This window comes from Siphateles boraxobius, unplaced genomic scaffold, assembly GCF_051911475.1.
Source record: "Siphateles boraxobius isolate OS27281-9 unplaced genomic scaffold, OSU_SipBor_1 1, whole genome shotgun sequence".
NCBI lineage: Eukaryota > Metazoa > Chordata > Actinopteri > Cypriniformes > Leuciscidae > Siphateles > Siphateles boraxobius.
In genome coordinates, this window is record NW_027508699.1 from 7,714,492 (window position 1) to 7,727,635 (window position 13,144).

Sequence of the window (13,144 nt, forward strand, 5' to 3'; positions counted from 1 at the left end):
GTACTTGTGTTCTGCCTGCGTAATGTGTTTTCTCTCTAAATTCTCTTCTAAATGCTCACATACTGTATTTTAATATAATATAATATAATATAGCCGAATGTCCAATAAAGCTGTTCTCATTTCCTAACATTTTTTTTGTGAGACAATAGAACGAGTAGCTATGATAGAATGAATGACAAAATGTTTTATATGTGTAAAATTATCTGAATTGAGAGAGTTCGGGAACTGTGGATGAAAGCTCTGTTATATTGAGTATTACAAGTAATAAGCACAAGAAAAGAAAGGAAATTAAAATGGTCAAACTAAATTCTTTAAATATAAAACAAAAGAGAAGTAGATAAGTGATAAGTCCGTGGAAAAACAAAAAAACTGGCGTGCGCTCAATAGATGAATGTGCTGCTACTCCTCTCAGCCATTCACTGAACAGGGTAGACACAGCTAGAGAGAGTAACGCCAGGGAGAAAGTAAGACCTCACGCTCGCAGGACAGTAACATTTGGAGGATACTGAAGTTTGTCCAAAAAGTCGCTAGATTTGTCGCTAATCGCTTTTTTGAAAAAAATGTCGCTAAAGGGGTCTGAAAAGTCGCTAAAAATAGTGACAAATGCGCTAAGATGGCAACACTGCCCCCATGGCCATGACAGGACAAACAGGGTTTCCAATAAGGACCTCCAAGGCTGTGACAGGACAGGCAGGACCCTCAAAGATGAGCACCGTAGTCGTGACTGGACAGACAGGGTTTTCAAAGGAAGCCGGCAAAAACTTAGAACAGCCTTGGATAGCTCAGGTGCAGTGAACGTCACTCTGACACCAGACACGCCTGGAGACTCTGGCATGGCAGATGCAGTGGGAGTGTCACGATCCTCCTCCATGACACCCACTATAAAAGCAGAACCACTCAGTTGTAATTCAATCTCAATATAGTCTTTTGTCCAGTTAGGATTGTGCAGTGGCATACCTGAACTTCCGGTGTACCTCGACCTCAGAGGTCGTACCTGAACTTCCGGTGTACCTCGACCGCAGAGGTCGTACCTGAATTTCCGTTGTACCTCAACCGCAGAGGTCGTACCTGAACGTCCGGTGTACCTCGACCGCAGAGGTCGTACCTGAACTCCTGGTGTACCTCGACCGCAGTGGTTGTACCTGAACTCCTGGTGTACCTTGACCGCAGAGGTCGTACCTGAACTCCTGGTGTACCTCGACCGCAGAGGTTGTACCTGAACTCCTGGTGTACCTCGACCGCAGTGGTTGTACCTGAACTCCTGGTGTACCTCGAACGCAGAGGTCATACCTGAACTCCTGGTGTACCTCGACCGCAGAGGTCGTACCTGAACTCCTGGTGTCCCTCGACCGCAGAGGTCGTACCTGAACTCCCGGTGTACCTCGACTGCAGAGGTCGTACCTGAACTCCTGGTGTACCTCGACCACAGAGGTCGTACCTGAACTTCCGGTGTACCTCGACCGCAGAGGTCGTACCTGAACTCCTGGTGTACCTCGACCGCAGAGGTCGTACCTGAACTTCTGGTGTACCTCGACGTGACCGCAGGGGTCATATCTGAACTTCCTGCTCTGCCTCTGTCTCCAGGCCCTCTTCTGCTTCACAGGCCTGGCCCTCCATCCCTCCCACGTTCTGCCTCCGCTCCACCACCCTCCTGGACTTTTGTTTAGAATCCACTCCTTAAAGAGGGGCTCTGTCTTGATTCCTGTCTTCTGTTCCCCTTGTCTTGTGTGGACTTTTATGTTATTTCCTGTTCTATGCCATGTTTTGTAGTCCTTTGTAGTTTTTCTTGTTGATTAGTTTTCCCCAGGTGTTTCCTATTAGCTACTCCCCCTTTTTATCTTATTAACATTGTTTCCCGGTGTTATTTTGTTCCAGCTTTATGTTCATTATTGTTTGTCTGTTTCATTAAACTCCACTGCACTTGGATCCTCATCTCTGCCTGCCTTCCTTGATTACTGTTACAGACACAGTCATGAGGTCAGATGTCCCCTCTATCCTATAACATGTATTATGTTTTTTTGCATGTTGGTTGCACCACATGGATTTGTTTGGGACAAAAGTTTTTTAAAATAATTATAAGCATTGTTAAATTATTTTTCCCCCTAAGAAAAAATAATAAAAGTTTATAAAAAGTTTTTTTTGTTTTGTGAGTGCCATGTCATTGATCCATCTGCCACAAGCATAACGGTTACATTCAAGCTGGGAACATGTCCGTAAGACTCAAACATCTGAACATACTGAATTAGCAGGCCACTGAAGATCATGGTGATGTGGAGGCCATGTTGCTAATGAATATCTGGTTATGACATGGCACTTGTAAGAGATTTCGCTTAACACTTTGAATGCAAATGTCTTGTCAAGTCAAGTCAACTCATCCTCATTTATATAACGCTTTTAACAATGTAGATTGTTTCAAAGCAGCTTTACAGAGATAAACATTTAATTTATGGTAACAGTGACTGGTTTGCTTTTATAGTGGTTCTTGAAAAATGTTTTTTCCAGCTAAAGTTAGTTTTGATTGATTCACTTCCGTCTAAATGATCATTTGTTATTACATTAGGGGCCGCTAAGACGACACCGTTCTCTCTAAACAGACTTTAAACGTGAACCTGTGATAGACGCTGATGGCGTTCACATGCGCATTAAGAATTGATTCTATAATTATGTGCGTTTGAATATATGTGCGCAGGTTTGTAATTCCTGACAAACCATGCCTAAACAAACTACTTGTCTTGTCTATAAATTTTGATGCAGAATTTTATTATTCTTGCATAGTATTATAACTTTAATGCTACAAATATTATTTCATAGAATAGATACTCTGTATGTTCCCTGGAGGATGACTTCTCTGAGATAAGACTATGTAGAAAACATGTAATAACTGAGAATATATGTGTAATCCCAAACCAGAAGAGGGAGCCCTCACCTGAGTACTGACTGTGTTCTCCTCCCTCTGCTTCTTCTGCACTCATCTCCTGTTTGACTGCTATTTAACCAGAGACCATTCTTATACTCATTGCGAAGTATTGCCAGTTTACCTGCCTTACCGAGCGTTATTTCCTGTTGATCCTGTTTGTCTACTGTGAATGATTCTGCCTGGTTATCGGTTTCTCGATTTTCTGGATTATCCCCTTGTTTTGGTTGCTGATCGGACTGATGTTTTTGCTTGGACCTTTTGCCTGCCTACTCACCATTGCCTTCTGGAATTCCCCTTTGTATGTTGAAAGATCTGACTGCTACCTTGGTTTTGACCCTCTGCCTGTCTTATCGTATTTGTTTGTGGAAACTCTCTTTAATAAACTTCCGCACATGGATTCTCACTCAGCCTCAGCGTCCACGTTACAGAATACTTCGCCTCCCATGAATCCAGTGGAAGTTTCGAATCTGCAAGCAGCATTCGCTTATCAAAGCGATATGTTAAAGGGATACCAGGAACAACTAACCAAGCTCCAATCTGTCAACGAACATCTAACGCACTCACGATGAACCTATGCAACTCAACGTCTCCCGACTTTCTGAAGGAGAAAGGGAGAGGCGTCGGCAACATCAGTTATGCTTTTACTGTGGTGAAGCAGGCCATCGCAGTCTAGGATGTCCACACAAATCTCAAGCTGTTCCCATGGTAAATATCGAACATTTCTCCTTACTCAGTAACAAATCATTGACCTTAGACATTACTCTCAAGACTGACACGTTGATTCTTGAATTAACAGCGATGATTGACTCTGGAGCTCCTCTGAATCTGATTAACAAGGACATTGTCACGAAGTATAACATCCCCATGCAACCATGTACCCCACCTATCAAAATCAAGGCCATCGATGATACACTCATTGGAGAGGGGATCACTAATCAAACAAAAACTCTCACACTTAATGTTGGTTTGCTGCATCAAGAGTCTATCACATTGTATATCGTTGATTCTCCCAAATTCGAGATCATCCTGGGACATCCCTGGCTATCTATTCACGACCCTGACATTTCCTGGTATCATGGTGAGCTGACTCATTGGTCCACATTTTGTCTAAATCACTGCTTCCCCACTGAACCCCAACCATGTCTCACAACCAGCATTGAAAGTCCAGATACCCACAAAACTGTGAACATCCCCACCTATTACTACAATCTTTCTGAAGTCTTTAGCAAAACCAAGGCCGCACAGCTACCACCACACCGACCCTGGGACTGTGCTATTGATCTGCTTCCCAATGCCATTCCTCCCAAAAGCAAAGTTTACCCTCTCTCACGTACCGAAAGTCAAGCAATGGAAGACTATATTGAAGAGGCTCTGAACTCAAGTTTTATTCGTCCATCTACATCTCCAGCAGCGGCAGGATTCTTCTTTGTTGAAAAGAAGGATGGAGGACTAAAACCCTGCATCGATTACAGAGGACTAAATAATGTGACTGTCAAATTTCGTTATCCCCGTCCTTTAGTACCCTCTGCCCTAGAACAGCTGCGGGAAGCCACCATTTTCACTAAACTGGACTTAAGAAGTGCCTACAACTTAATTAGGATAAGAGAAGGTGATGAGTGGAAGACTGCTTTTCTCACCACCAGGGGACACTATGAGTACCAAGTTATGCCGTATGGGATGGCCAACTCACCCGCCATCTTCCAGTCATTCATCAATGAAATCTTCAAGGACCTTCTCAACCAGTTTGTGGTAGCCTATATTGACGACATTCTCATCTACTCCAAGTCTGAGGCAGAACATATCAACCATGTTAAAATCGACCTTTCTCGATTACTCGAAAATCAGCTCTATGTCAAAGCAGAAAAATGTGAATTCCATGTTAATCAAACCTCGTTCCTAGGCTACCACATAAGTCACCATGGAGTAAAAATGGATGAAGTAAAAGTTCAAGCAGTCACCGAATAGCCCGAACCCGCCACAGTCAAGGAAACTTCTACAGACGTTTCATCCGCAACTACAGCACCATAGCGTCCCCACTAACATCACTTCTAAAAGGTAAACCCACAAAGCTAAGCTGGAATAAAGAAGCCAACAATGCCTTTATCACACTGAAAGAAAGATTCACCTCTGCCCCCATTCTGAAACACCCAGACCCCAGTTTACCTTTTATAGTAGAAGTGGTTGCCTCCAACTGTGGAATCGGGGCAGTACTCTCACAGAGACACGGTCAACCAGGCAAACTGCATCCGTGCGCATTCTTTTCAAGGAAACTAACTGCCGCTGAACGGAATTATGATGTGTGGAACAAGGAACTGCTATCCTTGAAAGCAGCCATCGTGGAGTGGCGACATTGGTTGGATGGGGCAGTCCACCCATTTCTAATCATCACAGATCACAAAAATTTGGAATATATCAAAAGTGCAAAACGTCTTAACCCACGTCAAGCTCGTTGGGCTTTATTCTTTACCCGCTTCCAGTTTACAGTAACCTATCGGCCCGGCAGTAAGAACTGTAAAGCAGATGCCCTCTCCAGACGATACGACCTTCCCACAGAACATCTCACCACAGAACCCATCCTTCCTCACTCTGTCATCCTCGCTCCAGTTTCCTGGGACATCATGGAGGAATTACAACAAGAACAACAACGTGAACCACAACGTGAACCACAACCCACTCACTGCCCTCATGACAAACAGTACGTACCACGATGTCTACGTCAACGTATCATGCAATGCTACAAAATTCATTTTGGTGCCCTGCAATGGCTAAAGAGGTCGCCGCTTATGTCGAGTCTTGTCAAGTCTGTACCCAGTCCAAAACCCCTAAAGAATTACCCTCCGGTCACCTACAACCACTACCCATCCCACAACGCCCATGGTCCCACCTATCCATAGACTTTGTCACTGATCTACCTCCCTCCGACAATTGTACCACTATTCTAGTCATTATAGACCGTTTCTCAAAATCCTGTCGTCTAATCCCATTAAAAGGACTACCTACCGCAATGGAAACAGCCCAAGCCCTGTTCCACCATGTCTTCAGAGTATATGGTCTCCCAGAAGATATTGTCAGCGATCGAGGCACACAATTCACTTCCCAAGTCTGGAGAGCTTTCTGCAAACAACTGGATATCAACGTAAGTCTCACATCAGGATATCATCCTCAAGCCAACGGCCAAGTTGAACGCCTCAACCAAGAAATCGGCAGATACCTACTGCAGTCGAGAACAACATCGATGGTCTGAGTTTCTACCTTGGGCAGAATATGCTCAGAACTCTCTCACACACACATCCACAGGCCTGACGCCCTTCCAGTGTGTCCTGGGGTTCCAACCTCCCTTGTTCCCGTGGTCTGGCGATCCTTCCTTAGTCCCAGCAGTGGACGACTGGATCCAACGTAGCGAGAGGGTGTGAGACAGTGCACACGTCCGTCTCCAGCGGGCCGTGAGAACACAGGAGTTCCAGGCCAACAGACGACGTCGCCCACATCCTCCCTACAAACAAGGACAACAGGTCTGGCTCTCGAGAAAAAACATCAAGTTACGGCTGCCAAGCAGGAAGCTCAGTCCAAGGTATGTTGGCCCTTTTAAAATTCTCAAGAGAATTAATGAGGTAACTTACCAATTGGAGCTTCCTGATAATTACCGTATCTCTCCCTCCTTCCATGTCTCCCTCCTCAAACCGGTCCACCCGAATGCTGACCCTGGTCATGAGACCCCAGAACCACCACCTCCATTGGACATTGATGGAACTCCTGCTTAACAAGTGAATGAGTTACTAGACTCAAGACGAAGAGAGGGTCGGCTCCAATATCTGGTCGACTGGGAGGGCTATGGACCTGAGGAGAGATCGTGGGTAGCCGCCCGGGACATTTTGGATCCATCTCTCATCGAGGAATTTCATCGAGCCAGACCTGACCGACCAGCGCCACGGGGACGCCCACGTCGAGCTCCAGGAGTCGCTCCTAGAGGAGGGTGTATTCTGTAATGGTTCTGCCAAAACAGCAGAGGGAGCCCTCACCTGAGTACTGACTGTGTTCTCCTCCCTCTGCTTCTTCTGCACTCATTTCCTGTTTGACTGCTATTTAACCAGAGACCATTCTTATACTCATTGCGAAGTATTGCCAGTTTACCTGCCTCACCGAGCGTTATTTCTTGTTGATCCTGTTTGTCTACTGTGAATGATTCTGCCTGGTTATCTGTTTCTCGATTTTCTGGATTATCCCCTTGTTTTGGTTGCCTGATCGGACTGATGTTTTTGCTTGGACCTTTTGCCTGCCTACTCACTATTGCCTTCTGGAATTCCCCTTTGTATGTTGAAAGATCTGACTGCTACCTTGGTTTTGACCCTCTGCCTGCCTTATCGTATTTGTTTGTGGAAACTGTCTTTAATAAACTTCCGCACATGGATTCTCACTCAGCCTCAGCGTCCACGTTACAATATGAGAGAACATACAAGTCCTCTCAGACGAGTACATGCGTTAAAAACAATACGTGCTGTTGATAGGTCACAGTGATGAATTTCCTGCCAGTAAAACATGGCCAGCCCCTTCTGTAAAAGAAAAGCTGTTAGACAGCACTGACCCATAAACGTGATGGACAATGAAACGAGAGTGAGTTAACGTACTGTGCCAGAAATGGATCTAATCTCTTACAATAGCTTTTTAATGCAGTCACTCAGTGTAATAGACCCAGTTTACTTTTCTAGAGCAGTCTTTAGAGCAAAATGTCTGTTAAAATGTGACAAATACTGTTTACCTCTTAAAAAAATGTGTCGACATGGTTAGACGCATATAGATCTCCATGCATGCATTTTTAATCCTCAATTTAATCCACAAAGATCTGCTTCATGGCATTAGTTATATTTTCAATTTTCACACGCATTTGACCAATTGTTGTGTTCTCTGTTATTCTGGGATTAATCCCTGAGGTCAAAGAAGCTAATTCAAACCATTATCTGTCCGCCTCTGGGATTTGTTCAAATCAAGAGCGGAATCGAGTGTACTCAGATTACACTGAAAAAAAAAGAAAAAAAAAGAAAAAAGAAGCAGGCTTGTCAATCACAATAATAAATCGTTTCCCATTAAGGCAAACATTTTAGGAAAATGTAATATGACTGTCTCATCATTTCTAAACGTCTAAAGATGCCAACTGCCATATGTCCACATGAAACAATCTGTGATATGGCAGTTCATTTACTGAATTAAGTCACTCCATTTATACAGCAACATGGCTGACCCCCGCTGAAAAAAATGACATTGGATTTAATGTGCTATACTTCACAGCAACTACAAATCAAGTTGCTATTCTGATTATTGATTGTATTTCCCTAGTAATGGCATATTCAGTCATTTATAGGAGAAAGGATGTTCACAAAAACTGCTTTTTAAAAAGACTGCAGTTGTTAGACTGTTCAGTCAGTGAAAGCATTGGTAGAAATACATTTCAACATTTAAGCCGTGCATAATACATGAAAAGTTAGCCTAACTGAAATCAGCTATTTTATAATGCTTTATCAATGATAAAAAAATATATATGTTTGTATAGTGTCACACTTATTTAACCCTAATTAGAGCCAAATTAATCACTGTGGTGTAAAAAGTATTTTAAGCTATACAGCGCTTATTTTCAATACAGATTGTATCAAGACAGCTTCACAGTGATAACATAAAAATAATACAACAAAGTTTGTTTCTAGAATAAAATTGTGTCATCGTCCACCTTAGGTAGGCAGATAAATAATACTGTTGAATATTAAATGTCCCCAACTGAGCAAGCCAAAAGCCAAGGCAACAAGAAAATACAATTTCAGTTTTTTTCTACTTCAAGGTTTTATGTTTAATTCAATGTGTTACTAGCTTTTTCTTTTGTAATTATTTTTGAAATAATCATCATCATGATTATCATCATCATTGTGCAGAGTTTAGTGTGTTTACACACTTTAAACAATTAGGCTGTATTTATTTATCTATATGCTTTTATTTTCCTTTTCACCCTAAAAAAACAGTATGCAGATGTTAAACTCAGATTTTTGATGTTTTTGACTGGTATATGAGCACTGTTCAAAGATTAACAAGACAAACACACATTACTAGAAATCTTTTTTTACAACCCTTTATCTATGTGACGCCATATACCATGTAATCTTCTATGGATTTTCCTCATTGACAAATCTTTTTTTGTGCATATTTTCCTTGTTTTCAAGCACACTATAAGTGCATCATCATCATTGCCCGTGTACTATAGGTGCACAGTGCAGAATGGTGCCACTTGGCACAAAAGCCCATTCGCTTGAATCACTATGCTTTGTTTTTGCTGACAGTAATGCAGAATGTGTGCTACTGTCTCCCTATAGTGCTCTGTTGGGCCTGCTGGGATGTAGATAAGACTTCCTGTCTTGTGTATTAATACTACTGGGGGAGATTATATTAACAGACTTATTTTATGATGTAAGGTGGGATTTGTAAGGTGCCATCTGGCCATTCACAAACACTAAGCCCCTTCCCCAATCATCTAATCATGACATGACCAAGCGGCAGGAATAGATTACAAGGAAATCTCCCCTCACATACAGGTATAAAGCAAAAAGTACAAGCATCAGTCCTTTACAAATGATCTTTTATTAGATGTGTGGTAGACAAAAGCATTCAGTACAACTAATTTATCAGAATTGGTAAAGACTCATATAGTGAAGGTGAACAAAAGTCTGTCTTCTACCATTATGACACATTTTGGTGTTCCCCATGGCTGTCCTATGCTCTTTATACTTATTTCTTTTGGTAAAGATACATTTTAAAATATTTAGAAGACACAGTTTTAATATCTTTTAAGTACCTTGGGCATCTGAGATTTGAACACTAACACGGTGTGGACAAAGTGTTTGAATGGTGTGGTAAAAATGCTCTTGAGATTAATACAAATAAAACGGAACATTTATAAGGTTCCCGATGTTATTCATGATGAGGCAATCATGCAGTTGGTTCATAAATACTTGGGTGTAATGATAAATAATTTATCTTGGAAACATCATATTGAAAATGTTTGTAAGGACAAAGCAAAAAAATATACTTTCTTCACCATCTCAGATCTTTTAAAGCAACATGTAGGGTCTGTCTCTCATTGTGTTTCTGGTTTAGTCCAGTGACCTAGTTTTCCCTAGTCTGTTTAATTAGTTATGTCATTCACCTGTGCCCTGTTCATTTACTAATTAAGTTCCTTTGTTTGCTCTGTATACTTAAACCTTCAGTTCTCCTTTAGTCTCTGTCCGTTCTTGTTAATGTTTGTGTGGCTTTCTATTGAGTGTTGGTGATTAAAGTCTGTTTCCTGGAATTATTCCTCGTCATGCGAGTTTCTAATATTCCACGTTACGTAACACAAGTATACAGACATTTCTTTTTGCAATATTGTACTACATGGAACAAATGTTTATCTTCCACCTTAAAGTCAGTTATTTCATCAGAAGTTTAAAGCTTGTTAGCTAGCCCCTTGGGATACTTTGTGAATCAACTTACCATCATAATTCATTAAGCCTGTCAAACAATATTATACTGATCCTAATCATGTCCTGCATAATACTGTTACCATCAAATCAAAATCCCGCGATTTAATAGACTGTAGCACTCCTTTGTGTATTAGTCATAACACTTTATTTTTTATACTTTATACATACACGTTACACCTTACTATAGTAATAATAACAGCAAATGATGCATAATTACAAGTAACTAACCCTATAAGTAAACCCGTTAACACTTTATTTTACAGTGTCCTTACATATGTTACATGTACTTACCATAGTAATAACAGTAAATTATGCATAATTACATACAACTAATGTTTATTTGCAGCATATTGCACCATAAGCAGGGAAACACCATGGATGTTTGGCAAGTCCATTAGCCTATTTTACGTTGGAATGTTCTCCCCACATTGACATGGGTTTTTTCCGGGTGCTCCGGTTTCTGGGTGAATAAGAGAAAATACATTTCCAGAGAGTGTGAATGTGTTTCCATCCATCCAGGACCAGGATGTTTCCCTGCCTAAGATCCAAGAAGCTAGGATAGGCTCCAGCATTCCCTCTAGGACAAGAAGTTTGAAAAATGGATGGATGTATTTTTAACCTGTTTTATTTATTCTTTCATGGCCCCTGGCAGGACTTTTATGGATCCCCGGAAGACATGGCATTAAATGATGATGTTTTAACATTAATCCATTTAAATGAGCATGCAAAATCACTGAATTTGACTATCAGGGAATTACAATATAATCTTCATTGGATATGTCAAGTGTTGCCATTAAGAATGACATTTCTCATAGTGAGAGTGTCTTTGATATACTGAGATGCAGAACAAATGGAAGATAAGCTGTTACTCTGGATCGATCAAATCTTGGCATCCTGACATCCCGCTGAAATTATGCCAGAGAATTATCATGTTTACAGGCTGGGATTTGTTTAATAGGCCATCAACATTAAGAGAATAAGATAAAATTACATGCCACGCCGCTGTATGATACCGAAACGATATGATTATAATAAAATGAGCAAAACTGGAAATAATGACTTCAACTCAGCATCACATTATCATTAGTGGTGACAAAGCAAAAACAACTAAACAAAACAGTCACAAATGTTTCTGTACATAGATGGAGCTGCCCGGAGAAATTCCTGCATCATTCTAGTTGTATTTCCCTTGTTGTTGACAAAATTTCATGTCGCTACACGGCTGCCAAAATCCTGATTTATGCCAAGATTAATTGTGAGCAATTTGTCCAGAGATGACAGCAAAAACAGCTGCTATAATCACTGCTCAGTACAAGAGAGCCAGACGGGATGGACATGTGTTGGAAAGAGCCGATGTAATGTTGCTTACAGATCCACATTCTGTCACAGAGAATATGCCCAGTCTCAGATGGTAATACATGATGATTACATCGACACAGTTTGGACAAAAACAAATTTAGAAACAAATGAAAGAACGGAATTTTCCACAACAATGCCAGACTCCCGAAAAACTAAGCCTTCTGCGAACCATACATGTCTGTCACCAAGAATAATATGCTGGAGTAAAAGCAAAATCTAACTAAACACTCAAAGCAAACCCAGTCTTCATGAGATACAATACAAACCTGTACACTGTGGACAAACAAAAAAACAAAAATAGAGTTTTTTCGCATTTCATGGGAACAAAAAACAAAATAGAGTTTTTTTTCGCATTTCATGGAAAGAGAGCACGGTTGCGTACAGAGATGGCTTAAAAGCTGCTAGATCTGCTTTTTTTCAACCTTATTAGAAGAAAATAAACAAAACACTAGGTACTAATTTGAAACAGTGGCTAAATTAATGAAAAATAAAGCTTCAACCCCAGACATTTCCAAGCAGCACAGCAGTAATGACTTTATCAACGTCTTTACTTTTAAGATTGTACTTACAATAATATCAGGGAGAAAATTATAACTATGCAACCGTCTACTACAGTATCGCATCAGGCAGTGCATTGTAGTCTCCTTGAAGAAAATTTTTATTCATTTATTCATTGCTATAGATTTAACTCGTTAAATCATCTAAATCGACAACATGTATGTTACAGACTAAGTTATTGAAAGAGATGCTTCCAGGGGTCATAGATCCTCTTCTTAATATCATTCATTCATCTTTGTCATTAGGATACGTACCCTACACTTTTAAGCTGGCTATGATTAAACCGCTTGTTAAAAAAACGCAACTTGATCCTACAGAATTAGTCAATTACAGGCCGATCTCGAATCTACCTTTTCTGTCAAAGATACTAGAAAAGGCAATATCTTCACAACTATGTTCGTTTCTAGAAAGAAATGGTATCTGCAAGAATTTTCAGTCAGGATTTAAACCGTATCATAGCACTGAGACAGCTCTCATTAGAGTCACACATGATTTGCTCTTATCATCCGATCGTTATCATCTCGTATCACTCTATTAGTGCTACTCGATCTTAGTGCTGCATTTGATACCATTGACCACAACATTCTTTTAAATAGACTTGAAAATTATGTTGGCATTAGTGGAATTGCATTAGCATGGTTTAAATCATACTTATCTGACTGTTATCAGTTTGTAGCAGTAAATGAAGAGATGTCTTATCGATCAAAAGTTCAGTATGGCGTACCACATGGCTCAGTACTAGGACCGTTGCTGTTCACACTGTACATGCTACCCTTAGGAGATATCATTAGGAAGCACGGCATTAGTTTTC